At 44.7% G+C, this 13,710-nt stretch overlaps 1 protein-coding gene across 7 annotated transcripts in view; it reads right to left on the bottom strand.

Annotated features, from left to right (window-relative positions):
• LOC135897978 (uncharacterized) overlaps positions 1-13,710 on the bottom strand; it is an 82,966-nt gene that overhangs the window by 26,629 nt on the left and 42,627 nt on the right. The gene's annotated exons all lie outside the window — the stretch shown is intronic.

The following is a 13,710-nucleotide window of genomic DNA, read 5'->3' as shown; positions in this document are numbered from 1 at the left end:
TTCCATTTATTATGCAACTCTGAAGACTTTATCACAGCCAACACTTAAAGCTGCTTTTAGTAAATGTAGGAACATAAAAAAAATATTATGAAACGTGTATAAATGACTACAGCTAAGAGCGCTTTGATCAGCCTTTAATATGGCTAGAATATTATCACAAAGCAGAATCACAGTTCCAGCTCAGGTGTAAATGTCTGATTAATCTTGGTACACATTTTTCGAAGAAGGTCAAAGCTCGAGGCTTTCTCGAGCGATCGCTTTTGCGATTATTTACGTGCGATTTTGCGTCTTGGTATTGGACGCGTCACAGGCGTTTTGTTACGTTCTGCAAAGTGAGATGCCCAATCGCGCGAAATCTCGCAAAAGTGATCGTATTACCGAATACAGCTGTATATTTTCAAGCTGGGAACACATAAACGGACCGACTACGCCGACAGCGTGCCGGCCAGACCGGCTGCTGACATGCTGGTAGCATGTTTACGTTTATCCCGTGACCAGCTGTCCAAGTGTTCGATTTTGCAAACTTCGGGCAGCTTCGGGTTGTCTTAGGATCCCACCTCACGTTGACTTCCCACCAGGACCGGCACTAGCTGGCTGCCGTCTGGCTGCCTGCGGGCTGCCAGAACTCCGAAAATCGAAGAAGTCCAGTGTGCGGAAGGCCGGACGCGGAACGTCAATGCGAAGATGGAACACGCTGTGACGTCACCAATGCGAAATCCTTTGCATGAAATGAAAGCGCCCGAGTCGGATTGACGATGATGATGGTCCAGCTTAAAAACATTTGAAGTGTCGTCGTCGTGCGTTGGCCTAAATATTTGCTAATGTTGCTGCATAATATGAGCTACACAAGTTTCTATCCAATTTTTACAGTAAACAAGCAATTTTAAAAGTAGCCAAAAAAGTGGCCAAGGCATTTGTTTCCCCGCCAACAGCCTCAAAAAGTAACCAATTTGGCGCGAAGTAGCCAAATCTGACAACCCTGGCCACTGGACGAAACAGCGTCTTGCAAATCGCGACAACTGCACATTGGTATGTATGTTGTTCGCTAATATTTTAAATCAGAGTCATAGAAGACAATTCCATGACACAGGACGAGGAATCACGCCTTTTCACGTATCAATGATAAAAAACTCAACAACACAATATAGAGAGAAATGTCACAACATAAGAAAATAAGGCTTAAAGTGAATGTGCAAAAGAGCGAACGAGGTCGAGATGCTGTTCGAGACCAACATTCCTATAGTACAAACGCTTTCCCAGACGCTCTCCTTTCTCTGGAGCCACCAAACTTACTAATTCAATTCAGCGCCCAGAAGGCGTGTTTAGAAAAAAGTTCAAGATGTCCATCTGATGTATGCGTTCACGATATACAGTGCTTCAGGGTAAGCGCACTTTCAATGAGGGGTCCCGTGAAATTTTTGATTGCTGTGTAAGAAACTTCTCGGAGCTCCTCTTGCCTTGTGGTCACGTCGCCTTTTGTTCGCAAATAGCAGGCTTAATGGAGGTCTCGTGCTTATTTCTTGAAAAAAGAAAGTATGATCGCTGCAATCTGCATTTAATACTTTTGATCAAGCCCTATAGAGGGTGTCCCAGCAAAATTTAGGCAGAGTTTAAAATATGTGAATGCCACGTAGCTGGACAGAGCCAAGGTATGTTGTTTGCCGTCACTTGGAGATACTCAAATTATCTTTTTCATTCCGCCTAATTAGATAATTAGTCTTAATGAATCAACTTCTCAAATATTATAAATAGATGAAAAGTGTCAATGAGAAAATTGTAGAGCGACATGAAAAGCTCCCGATACGCTTTCTGTTGCTCAATACGTGCTAAGTAAAAGTGTTTTTCCAAGCGTGAAAGAAGTCCGCAAATGTACGCAAAGTTGCCGTGCGACTGGCCGCTTGAGGCACTTTGCGTGTATTCGCGGGCTCCCGGGGGCGCTTCTTATGATGCATGGCGGTGGAAAGGCGGAGCAAGCGGACACCTGAACGAAGCTCCAGGGATATTCGAAGGCGCAGGGGACCAAGGAATCCAGGGCAACCTCCACCACTTGCGAGCCAGCTGTCAAACCTCGACGCTTTGTTCAGCAGGCCACGCGCTCGAACGAATGACGCTGGCCATGACGATGAATATACAGGGTGTTTCAGTTAACTTTAGCCAGAGTTTTAAAAAATGCCGATACACTCTAACACGACACAACCTAATGCATGTTGCTCCCTTGTGTATGTAGTGTGTCACGCTAGTTTGTGTATTTTGCTTAATTCGATAATTAATAAAGATTGATTAGCCAACTTTTGAAGCAACGAAGCTATAGGACAAAAATTCCAATTAGAAAGTTGCAGAGCGTTTTGCCAAACGTCTGAATAAACAGTTTCTGCCTTTCTATCTATTAAGTATTAGCGTTTTTCCGTTTACTGCGGATGCCCGAGAAATAAGATAAACATAACACGTGGCATGCCCGCTTTCGCATCGGGATTGCAGCAGCGGTGGTGGGGTTGGTGGTCGATACTTCCATGTTTTTATTTTGAAAACGACATCTGAAGGAGCATGTCTGCGAAAAAAATATTTAGTTTTTATGGAACGAAACACGCTAACCGCAACTAAAAGCTACCCCCTTCCCGTTGAAAAAAAAGAACGCCGTCGTAAGCAAAAAAAAAAAAAAAGCCCACTAATTCGTTCTAGAAAGCCGCTTAATTTAGCGGAAAGCAGGTCGGCTAGCATCAACGGAGAACGATGACTTTTGATGGTAGGTGGACGTCTGACAATTTATATGGCTGCAGAATGGCAGCAGTCTCATATTCTTTTTTTTTTACTTTTTGTGAAAACCTTCCACCCCTCTTTTAAGTCGTTGACGTACGAACACCCCCACCATTACCACACCAGTGGCCGACGGCCAGCATACTCGCTAACTAATTGTGAAAGGTGCCTCCTTGTTTACATTTTAAAGAAGCTGTTCACTCAGCGGCTTAAAACAGCAGAGCCGACAGCCTGTCGCCTAATGGCTGTTTGCACAAATCGGTCGGGAGACGGCTGTGATTGGTGCTGGAGCAGCAAATGCTGCACTGACTTTTGCTTTTGCTTCGAAGGGGACATGCGAAACGGCCAAACTTGCTTTACGAAAATTAGTAGATATTGAAGAAAGACAGTTTTTTTTTACGCATATGCACAAGCCAGCATGTGAGGTTACAGCCATGATGGTGACTCTATACATTTATTTTGGCTATCTATATAAAACTGCTGTTTTCTTTGCTGCTTCATCAATACCGTAACAAACTACCACCCCTTCTTACTGTTGTATGAATCTGGTTATTCGGTTGTCTTTGATGTGTGTCTTAACTTTCCGTGCTTAGGAAAGTCGCCGTCACTATCAGGTTCTGAAAATATCCTGCATGCACAACCAATTTTGGAAGAGGAGAAGCTGCATGAGGTACTTGCAAGCAAGTAAGTAAGATCAGCAAAAACTTCGGCGTTAAGTGAGACGCCTGAAAAAATATGTCTGGTAAAAAAAAAAGTTACTTCTTCGATTACTCGACAAAATTACTTTAAGTGTTAATATCATTCCTAGAAAAGTACAACGAAGACGCACTGATTACCGGGCACGGACATCAATGAGTGACTCAAAAGCCTACATTGTGAATGTGGCTAACCCACGAAACAATTGAATAAACCCCATTTACTCGTACAAACTAGATTGGCGCGCACTAGCCAGTATGATAGTGTGTATTGGTAAACAACCCTTGTTCGAGGGCCACACTACGTGCCCATGTCCAGACTTAGAAGTAATCATACTCCTAATTCACAAGAGTGCTTCTCTGCATTGCACATTCGCCCACCTAATGATGGCATCGTCCCTCGTTCAAATAAAGACCAAGTGCTAGCTGCACATGCTGGTACTTGTCTCTGCAACATAGTTCCATCATGAGAGCCACGTTTACATTTAGCAGGCCATAACGTAAGCAAACTTTGCTTGTGCACGCTGTTTGCAAAAATGACTATGTCGCCATTAGCTTGGCAAATTGCCACGCAGAATGCTAGCTAGACAATTACGAAAACGATCTAGTCATTGCCTCTTGTGGTCTGAGAGCCTGTTAAGGCGGCTAGTGGGTACTGAGTGTCATGTTCTAATTTCGGCGCGGTAAGGTACTGAGCACGTGATATTAGAGGAGAGCGCTGCTGGTGTCACATGTACTTTACATAGGCAGCCTTTCTGACGTCATGAGCTTTCACCCTTATCTCTTCTTTAAGACCTTTAACACGCCTAATTCTCTAATCATTCGTAGAAACAGGCACGAAAACTACGGACGCAAGCAAAACGAAAACCACAACTAAAACGCCAACTATCAACTGAAATAAGGTGCAAGTTGCGGAAATAAGCTACAAGCTGCAGAAAAGAAAAACATCACCAAAATAAATTGCGTGCGCGTGATTTAGCGAAAACAAACGTGGTTCTGAGCAAACATTTACATCGACTTGGCACAGAAAAGACACATAGCAATAACGGAAGCCAAATATGCTGGGCAGTGTCGACAGACATGAGAAGAATGGAAAAACGCTCAGACCTCAACAGGGTGTCCCACGTAACTTTAGCCAAACATTAAAAGTATGTGAATGCCAAGTAGCTGGACATAACCAATATAATGTTGTGTGGCGTCGCTTGTAGATACTCAGATTAACTTTCTCATTCTACCTAACTGCATACCTAGTCCTAACTGATTAAATCACTTTTCAAATATTATAATTAGATGAAAAGTGCCAATGAGAAAATTGTAGAGTGACATGAAAAATTATCGATACAGTTTTCTGTTGCTCAATACGCGCTACATAAAAGTGTTTTTCCGAGCGTGAAAGAAGCCCGTGAATACACACGAAGTGCCTCGAGTGGCCAGTCTTGCGGCATTTTTGCGTTCATTAACGAGCTTCTTTCACGCTCGAAACAACACTTTTATGTAGCACGTATTGAGCAACAGAAAGCTGTATCGGGAATTTTTCATGTCACTCTACAATTTTCTCATTTGCACTTTTCATCTACTTACAGTATTTGATAAGTTGATTGATTAACACCCTGCATAAGTGAATCAAGGAACGACTGGAAGCTCAGCGAGTTGTAAGTATATACGAGGGCCGTTTTTTTTTTCAACCTCCGATCGCTCCGTGCAGGCGCTACGCGGGCAGCAGAAAGCAGACATGCGCTGTAGGCAACTGCGCAGCTCTCGCACTGCACACTCCGCCATTGTTGACATTCAGGCGTCAGTCGGCATTGTGCTACAGCCACGTAAACATGGCTGCCATTACTGTTGCTCCCGCCAAGTGTGAATTGCGAAGTGTTATTCGTTTTCTACAGGCTGAAGGCCATGGTGCTGCAGAAATCCATCGGAGAATGAGTCGAGTGTATGGGGAAAACTTCATGAGTGATGGTGTTGTGCGTGAATGGTGTCGAAATTTTAAAGATGGAGGTAATGATGTGCATGATGAAGGGGGCCAAGGACGCAAATCTGTCGTTTCAGATGACCTGGTTCGAGTTGACAGAATTGTTAAAGAAAACCGCAGATTCACCATTACTGCTTTATCTACGGAATTTCCAGAAGTTTCAAGGTCTGTTTTGTACTCTATTGTTACTGAACGGTTACGCTACAAAACACTTTGTGCACGTTGGGTCCCAAAAATGTTGACGGACGGCCACAAAACTCGACGAATGGCGTCAGCTTTGGAGTTCCTTGAGCGTTATCAGGACGAAGGAGACAACCTTTTGAAATCAATCGTGACTGGGGATGAAACATGGATTCAATATGACACACCGGAAACAAAACGACAATCACAACAATGGATGCATTCAAATTCACCAAACAAACCAAAGAAATTCAAAAAAACCTTCAACAACAGAAAGACCATGGCTACCGTGTTTTGGGATCAACAAGGTGTGTTGCTTGTGGAGTTTATGGAGCCCGGAACCACAATCACTGCAGCTGTTTATTGTGAAACTTTATGACGTTTGCGTAGAGCCATTCAGAACAAACGAAGAGGAAAGCTGACCGCTGGAGTTGTTCTGATCCATGAGAATGCCCGTCCACACACTGCTGGAGCAACTCAACGGCTTCTCGAACAATTTGGATGGGACATTTTCGATCATCCGCCATACAGTCCAGACTTAGCACCCTGTGACTTTCATCTTTTTCCTGGATTGAAGACGTGGCTTGGTGGGAAGCGCTTTCAAACCAATGGCGACCTTCAAACCAACGTCAAGGACTACTTGAAATCGTTGGCGGCAACTTTTTTTGAAGAGGGTATTGCAAAGCTTGTCCACATATATGACAAATGCCTCAATCTCTTTGGTGATTATGTCGAAAAGTAACCGTAACTGTACTAATCTTTTGGTAATAAAATTATTGTTTTAGATGAACTTGTCTTTTATTTATAGCCTATCGGTGGTTGAAAAAGAAACGGCCCTCGTATAATCCTGCCGTGGTAGCTTTGTGATTACGGCGTTGCGCTGCCGAGCACGAGGACGCGTGATCGATCCCCACCACAGCAGCACCATTTCGATGGCAGCGAAATACCAAAACGCTCCTGTAATTAGATTTGGATGTACGGTAAGGAATCCCTGGTGGTCATAATTATCCGGCGTTGCCCACTACCGGATACCTCATAATCAAATCATGATTTTCGCATGTAATACCACCGAATTTATTATTATTACTAAGTGTAAAGTGCCAACTAAAGGCTACACTCCCTTGACCCTCCATGCATATTAGACTACCTGCTGGTGCACTTCCATGCGACGCAACTTTACTGCGCGGCTTGTTGCTGGACCCTCCATGCACCTTCATCTACCTGTTGGTGTACTGTCATGCGTCGCAACATTACTGTGCTGCTTCGGACTGGACCCTCCATGCACCTTAGACTACGTGTTGATTTCATTGTTTGGGCCTTATCTCTATCACTCTTTCTGTGACACAGACTAAAGAATGCAGGTAGTCAATACGGGATAAACGTTTATTTTTGCAGCTGGCTATAAAAGGAAGGTGTGCCTGCCTATCCAGAGATAGACCAGGTGAACGGAAATACATTAGGGATATAATAAGCTAGACACACCAGCAAATTTGTAGAATTCCGTATCAATTTTTTCGGCATCAATTCGGTATCAATTCGGCATCAAAGTTTAATTTTAGTTGCAGCGTCTTCGAATGTGGGCACACAAGTCGTTGCCTCGACCAGAGATCGAATATGCACCAAGCGGACCGTCGTGTGACTCTTTATTGCCCTGTTGCAACTGTCCATGTCATCCCATGATCGTCCGCGATAATCCAGTGGCTGTGGAGTTACGCTGTTGAGCACAAAGTCGCGCGTTCTATGACGGCCGCGACGGCCGCATTTTGGTGGAGGCGGAATGCGAAAACGCCTTTTGTGGCGTGCATTACGTGCACGCTAAGGAACCCCAGGTGGTCATAATTAATCCTCAGTCGCCTATCACGCGTTTCTCATCACCAGATTTTGGTTCTTGCGCGCAAAATCCCAGCATTTAATTAAATTACAAAATGTTTATTCCAAATTTGCAGTTAGAGAAGTTTCGTTCAGACGCACGAATGAAGAAATGGGAGCGTCTTATTGTTTAGGCATGCCATATCAGCAATTGCGCTAGTCTAAGCCAGTCTTCAAATATTCTTCATAAAGAAGAATAGACATAGGTCAACTGATATCAGTTGAGAGTGCATACGCGTGTGCGCGATTGATGGGTAGGAGCTGACTTAGCCAGAGCGTGTGGAGACATTTTTTCCCTTATTTGTTGCAACTTTTGCGACATTTCAAATGATCGTGGACGTTTGTTTAAGTTGCGTGCTCCTGAGTCTCCTTTTTAGTGCTTGCATTTCCGAAGTATGATTGTTCACTAGTTTGCTCAGTTTTATATCGGTCTAAATGCTCTTTCTCTAATTGGTTCAACATTTGCTTCAGATATACGCTCTAAATAATATCAGTTATGTCTTCCTCATCTTCCTTCAATTGCAGGAAGTTCCAGTCGGGCTCCATGAAATCGAGTGGCTTTGCCTTCTCTGTACTCTGGACGTCTTGATGACGACCTCGCTCCTGACGACAAGTTGCCGCATTTCTGGGTCTGCGTTCAGGTTCGATGAATGTCACGCTTTGTTTTTATGATGCTCTATGTGTACAGTACAAGTGACAGCAAACGACAAAAAAGATGTCCAAGCGCGAGCGTTTGTGGTGACGGATAACGAGGGGGAATTATTCCAGAAAGACCGAAGAGATACATTGCGCAGGCTGTCAAGGGTTTAACCCGCGTTTGAGCACGTTATATGGGTCACAGTGTGTACATGGATGATCCGTGCAATCATTCCTAAAAAAAATTAAATTATGGGGTTCTACGTGCCAAAACCACTTTCTGATTATGAGGCACGCCGTAGTGGAGGACTTCGGAAATTTCGACCACCTGGGGTTCTTTAACGTGCACTTAAATCTAAGTACACGGGTGTTTTCGCATTTCGCCCCCATCGAAATGAGGCCGCCGTGGCTATCATTCCTCTTGTATGCCATGATATGACACTCAGATAATGATTACATGATGTCGTGGACCACTGACAACGTGATTGCTTGTTAATGCACTTTTGTCTTCGCTATGAATGATTATCTCCAAAACGCGGTATATTTATGCTATTCAATAAAGTATATGCCAATGTTCTGAAAAATCGGTAGACCGATTTGTCAGCCTTCTAAATTACGTTACAGTTGTGCATCTTTCTAGTTTACCCTTGCATCAAAAGGATGCAAGGAAGAACAATAAAGTGCCTCCACTGTTTCGCTTCAAGATTATTAAGCTTCACATATTGTACATTGAGCAAAGAGAGCTGCTGCTAATTACGAATGATCCGCTTTAAGACGAAGTGCTCAAAAGGCCAAACAGAACTCGCCTTTAACATTACATTGAATGTATCTTCTTTAGCAGAGGCACCGCCTATCAGCTCATGTGGACGATCAAGGGCATTTCCACGTGCTCCGTCTTCGTACCGGTACATCCAGGCAGTTCCCGGGTTGTCTTTTGTATTTGCTTATGTAGTAATTTCTCTCACGCGCCCTAGCGTCCCGCGAAGCGTCGGATATCAGGTTGCAGGGCGCTCTGGTCACCCTATCGCCGTTAGCGTGTGCACGCCTCAGAATCCACAGCCAGCGAGCACGTACGCCGCCGCTTCCTTTCTCCTTCGGCATAAACGCTTTTGGCGGATAGTCTGCGGATGACCAGCTAGCTAGATGCGCATGGACACGGAGTGCAGTGTAACATCGGCGCGTACTCCCTGTGCGTGATCACACGGTCACAGGTATTGACTCTGATTAGAGCGACTGGCCTCGTTAGCGGTCCAAACACTGGTGGAGGCGATGCTGCACCGCAATCACGCGCCGGCCCTCGGCATCCTGCCTGCTGCAGAACAATTGGCGCGAACAACGAGGAGAAGAAGAGGCCCCGCACGGAAGGCCCGTGGCGGCTCTCCGCACGTGAGCCGTGGGCCGCGAGCGAGACTATCGGCCACCGCAGGGGTCGAGCCGCACCGCCGAGCAGTCACGAAGAGCGAGTTTTGCGGGTCCGCTTCGCGGCTCATTAGTGCAGTGCGGATGGACTGAGCCGACGCTTTTTTCTACGCGGACACATTCCTGGCCCGCTGCTGAGCTGGCAGAAAACGGGAGCGCACATGACGGCTCCCACGGACCGGGGCGAAATGGTTGCCGCTTTATCAGTGACTCTCAAAACGCTTTGTTGCGCTTTTCATTTTTCTCTTCTTGAAAAGTATGCGATGTTAATGCCGCCTTCGACACAAAGCAACCCGAAGCGCTCGCCCGCTGATTGAGTATGGCCGCACGCGATTGCTTGATCATTGTCGCCAGTGGCGTTGGAAATGTAGGGGGCGTTTTCTGGGTAGTAATTTCGATTTGGTGTCGATGACCACGGGGCAACGGCCTGGCGTTTCGTGAGGTGAAGCTAGGGGCACCTCGAGCAGCCAATTTCAGAATGAGTCGTTTTCAAACAATCACAGGCGCACACTTTCTAATTGCGTCTGTCGCTGCAATTATGCAGACGGCTTGGTTGCCTCAACTGAACACTCGAGTGATGTATGCATGCGCAGACGCGAATGTATTGGAGTCATTACAATATCTAGATTTCACTGAACTTTCTTGTAAGGAAGGAAATTACAAACTGCTTAATGAGCACAAATTAAGAAAACAGAGTAAAATTGTGGTCGTAGTAGCATACTTGATAAGATTACAATTTTTTCTTTGCACACCAGTATTTTCTTTTCCCTTTCCAAGGGAAGTGGCCCCCGGCAACCGTCCGTTAGTGTGGCAATACTGGGCGTATCGCTCGGAAGTTACGAACGAGCATTGGTATATTGAGCCATTAGAAGATGCTTGCTTCTGTGATAACGCTGTCAGTGAACTGCTCCCCTCCGTCAATACCAGAACTCGCACAATACTGAACAAAAATCAATGATAATGCGTGCGTGCGTGCGTGCGTGCGTGCGTGCGTGCGTGCGTGCGTGCGTGCGTGCGTGCGTGCGTGCGGGCGGGCACCCGCCTGTTAGAACGATAAGCTGCTTTGTCTACTTGAGTGACGGCATATATGAATGAATACTAAATTTTAAGCCGCCATCTCTCTATGGTGCTGAACTGCCCACTGAACAATGTTTGTAACGTTGTAATGCTCCTACAGGTACAGAATTTTTCAGATTATTTCATCAAAATATATTAGGCATTGATGTCTGTCGAAGCAGGTGTCCTTCACTGATTAGTGATGCGATTCGACAGAAATTATACATAACTTTTATTTTAGGTCCACTTATTGCGCACGACAAGCTTATTCCGAAGGCTACAGTGATAAAGCTTCCTTCAGCAAGAGCTCAGAATATCATTTAAAAAGCTCTTTTCCAAACTGCTGCTCAATGTTATCACATGTTTAATGGCTGCGATCTCTTTTATAGTACGAGAGGGCGCTAAAAACTATTGAGTCCTACCTAAAAAAATTAACCAGGAATCTGTAATTACGACACTATGTCGCATATTCGCCCAGGAAGTCAATGCATTTGTGACACCTGTCGCGCAGCTTTTTATGTCCCTGCCAATAAAATTCTTCTGTCCGCTGTTGTAACCACTCATTTACACCATTAGTTGCCCCCAAAACACTCCCGAATCGTTGTTGTTGTTGTTGTTGTTGATGATGATGATGATGATGATGATGATGATGGCATCTCCTTTGAACAGCGACGGTAACAAATGCGACCAACTTCATTGTTTAAGATGTTCTGGTGCGTTGATATGTTTAACAATTACAGCGAAGCTGTATGTGGCTAGCCGATTCGTCCATCCATCCGTCCGTCCGTCCGTCCGTCTGTCGGCCGTATTGTCGGCGGCCTGTACACCGCAAACTCCTCCGGCGCAACCCCATGCACATGCGCGAAAAAAGAAAGAAAGAGGTGCGCGATAAGCCAACACCATATAGATAGCACAAGACCCGTTTACTCCGATCTATGATGTCACGCTTCCTGGCCCGAAATTACCATTGACAAGGCTGGCGTGAGGAAAGCAACCGGTGACATCAAAATCACTGTTACGTGCTGGGGAGCATCCCCATTAGATTCTATGACAGTTGGGCAAGGTAACATGACGTCATGGATTGAAGTTAAAAGGCTGTGTGCTATCTAGGAGGTGTTGGATTAGCTGCGACAGTAGTGACGTCGTTGCTCTCCGTCGCAGCCGTACGCACGCACCAGTTTCTCTCCGGTTCCTAAGTGGGTAGGCCACGCGTCATACGTACTCCTTAAGAGCAGGCAACTTTCGATCAGCAACGCCCCGAGCAGAATCGGGAACGAGCTCGTCTATACCGTGCCGATGCTGCCACCCGGGCACAAGAACAGGCTCGTGCAGCCGAGCGCAAGTAGCAACTGCGTACCGAGGATCCGGCAGCCTACCAAGCCGTCCTTTAGTGAACCGTCAGGATTAACCCAGTGATAAACCCCGGGGCCACACGTTTCAGCTTCACTGGTTAACCATCTGTGCGGAGTGCTTGGCGGTGACTTTTTTTAATGCTCTAGGCTACAATATTCGCATTTGCATGTTGACTTCATCGCGTGTTATCCAATCTTAGCGCCAGCGTTCTTCCAGCCTTCTTTTACTTGTTTCTAGAGGCAGCTTCATTTATGTTTCTTCTGCTATCCTTAAGAGGAAGATTTAGCTCTGGGGCTCGTATCCAAATACATGGGAACAGAGAAATCGTTTTTCTCGGCAATAACAGCACCGAATTCGATCAGGTTTGTTGCATTTAAAAGGAAAAGTTAAAACCTATAGTGACTCTTGCAAGCGAAACTTTGATTAAGGTTGTGAATTCTTTTAACAAAATGTTTTAAAATTTCAAAATTTTGATAAGAGAACTATCACCTTTACAACTTCATAACTCATCTATAAAAGAACGCTAGCATTGAAAAACATTTCTATCTGCTGCACCTAATAACACATCTAAAGGAGACAAAGCTGGTGTTTTATACAGTGCTATGATATTACCGTTATTATGTGAGCAAAATTTTTGCAAAACACTTCCAAATATTGTAACAAATTCACGTAAGCTGTAAACTCATATATCAAATTTGTCCGCTTTAGTTGCTCTAACATATTGAGTTTGCAGGACTGAGATGTCTGTTTTTGGAGCGGAGTCACCCATTTGTAAATATAGTGCTTCTATTTTCCTGAAAGAAAAAAAAATTTCTCAAATACTTCTAGAACATTTCAGACCCTAAATAAGAAATGCCTCACTTCGAACAGTCACTAGAATTTAACTTTCTCTTACAAATGCAGCAATTTCAATAGAAATTGTCCTAGGGGTTGTTTCATTTAAACATTTCGTCATTTTACGTCTGTTTGAATAGGTGACATCGGAGCTGGCCCAGAGCTAAAGCTTCCTCTGAAAACTTATCGCCTTGGTTAAGACTACTGATTCCGCATTTGTCGCTGTATCAGTACTCTGACAGTCTAACCTAGCACGCACAATGATTTCTAAACAATTTTCATAGCGTATGCACGTATCCTCTTCACCTTAAAATTTTCACCTCAGAACACCTGTTCCCGCAGTGCCTCATCTGATTTCGAACAGTAACGCACTGCCATTCGAACTATCATAAAGCTTTTCAAATAGCTTCGTAAGGCAACCCAAGATAAAGGAAATGAACTGCATCTGTATTCTCCACTTCATCTTAAAATAAAGCTTTCATTCGTAGAACATATATGACCTAGAAAATTGGCTGAAAATGTCCTTCCATCCGTTCATTCGGAATAATTTCGAAGAGCTGTTCATAAAAGAAAACGAATGGGAAGTGGTACGGAAAACCTATCCAACATTCATTCCGCTTCAAATCGAGCGCTCTAACCCCTCTAACCACTCTAACCACTGCTCCATGTCGGCCTTCCGCTTAGATGAACAGTTATAAGTAAGAAAATGGGCTCACCCTATCCATTTCCGGGTGAGTAGATTCCCGGTACCGGGCAGACCGATACGCAATAGAAAAGAACGGCGTTAGGCACAGAGAGTGTTAAACCATGGAGGGCAAATAAAGCTTACCTAGGGCAAAGTGAGTAAAAAACTAAAGTTTCCTGAAATTCCTTCTGTGTGCAATTATGTGAAGAGAGGATGTTTTGTGGGATATAGAGAAAATTCTCTGCTATAGCGCT

Source organism: Dermacentor albipictus, chromosome 1, assembly GCF_038994185.2.
Source record: "Dermacentor albipictus isolate Rhodes 1998 colony chromosome 1, USDA_Dalb.pri_finalv2, whole genome shotgun sequence".
NCBI classification, from domain to species: Eukaryota; Metazoa; Arthropoda; class Arachnida; order Ixodida; family Ixodidae; genus Dermacentor; species Dermacentor albipictus.
The sequence above is the reverse complement of the archived record's forward strand: the minus strand, read 5'-3'. Positions and strand labels throughout refer to the sequence as shown.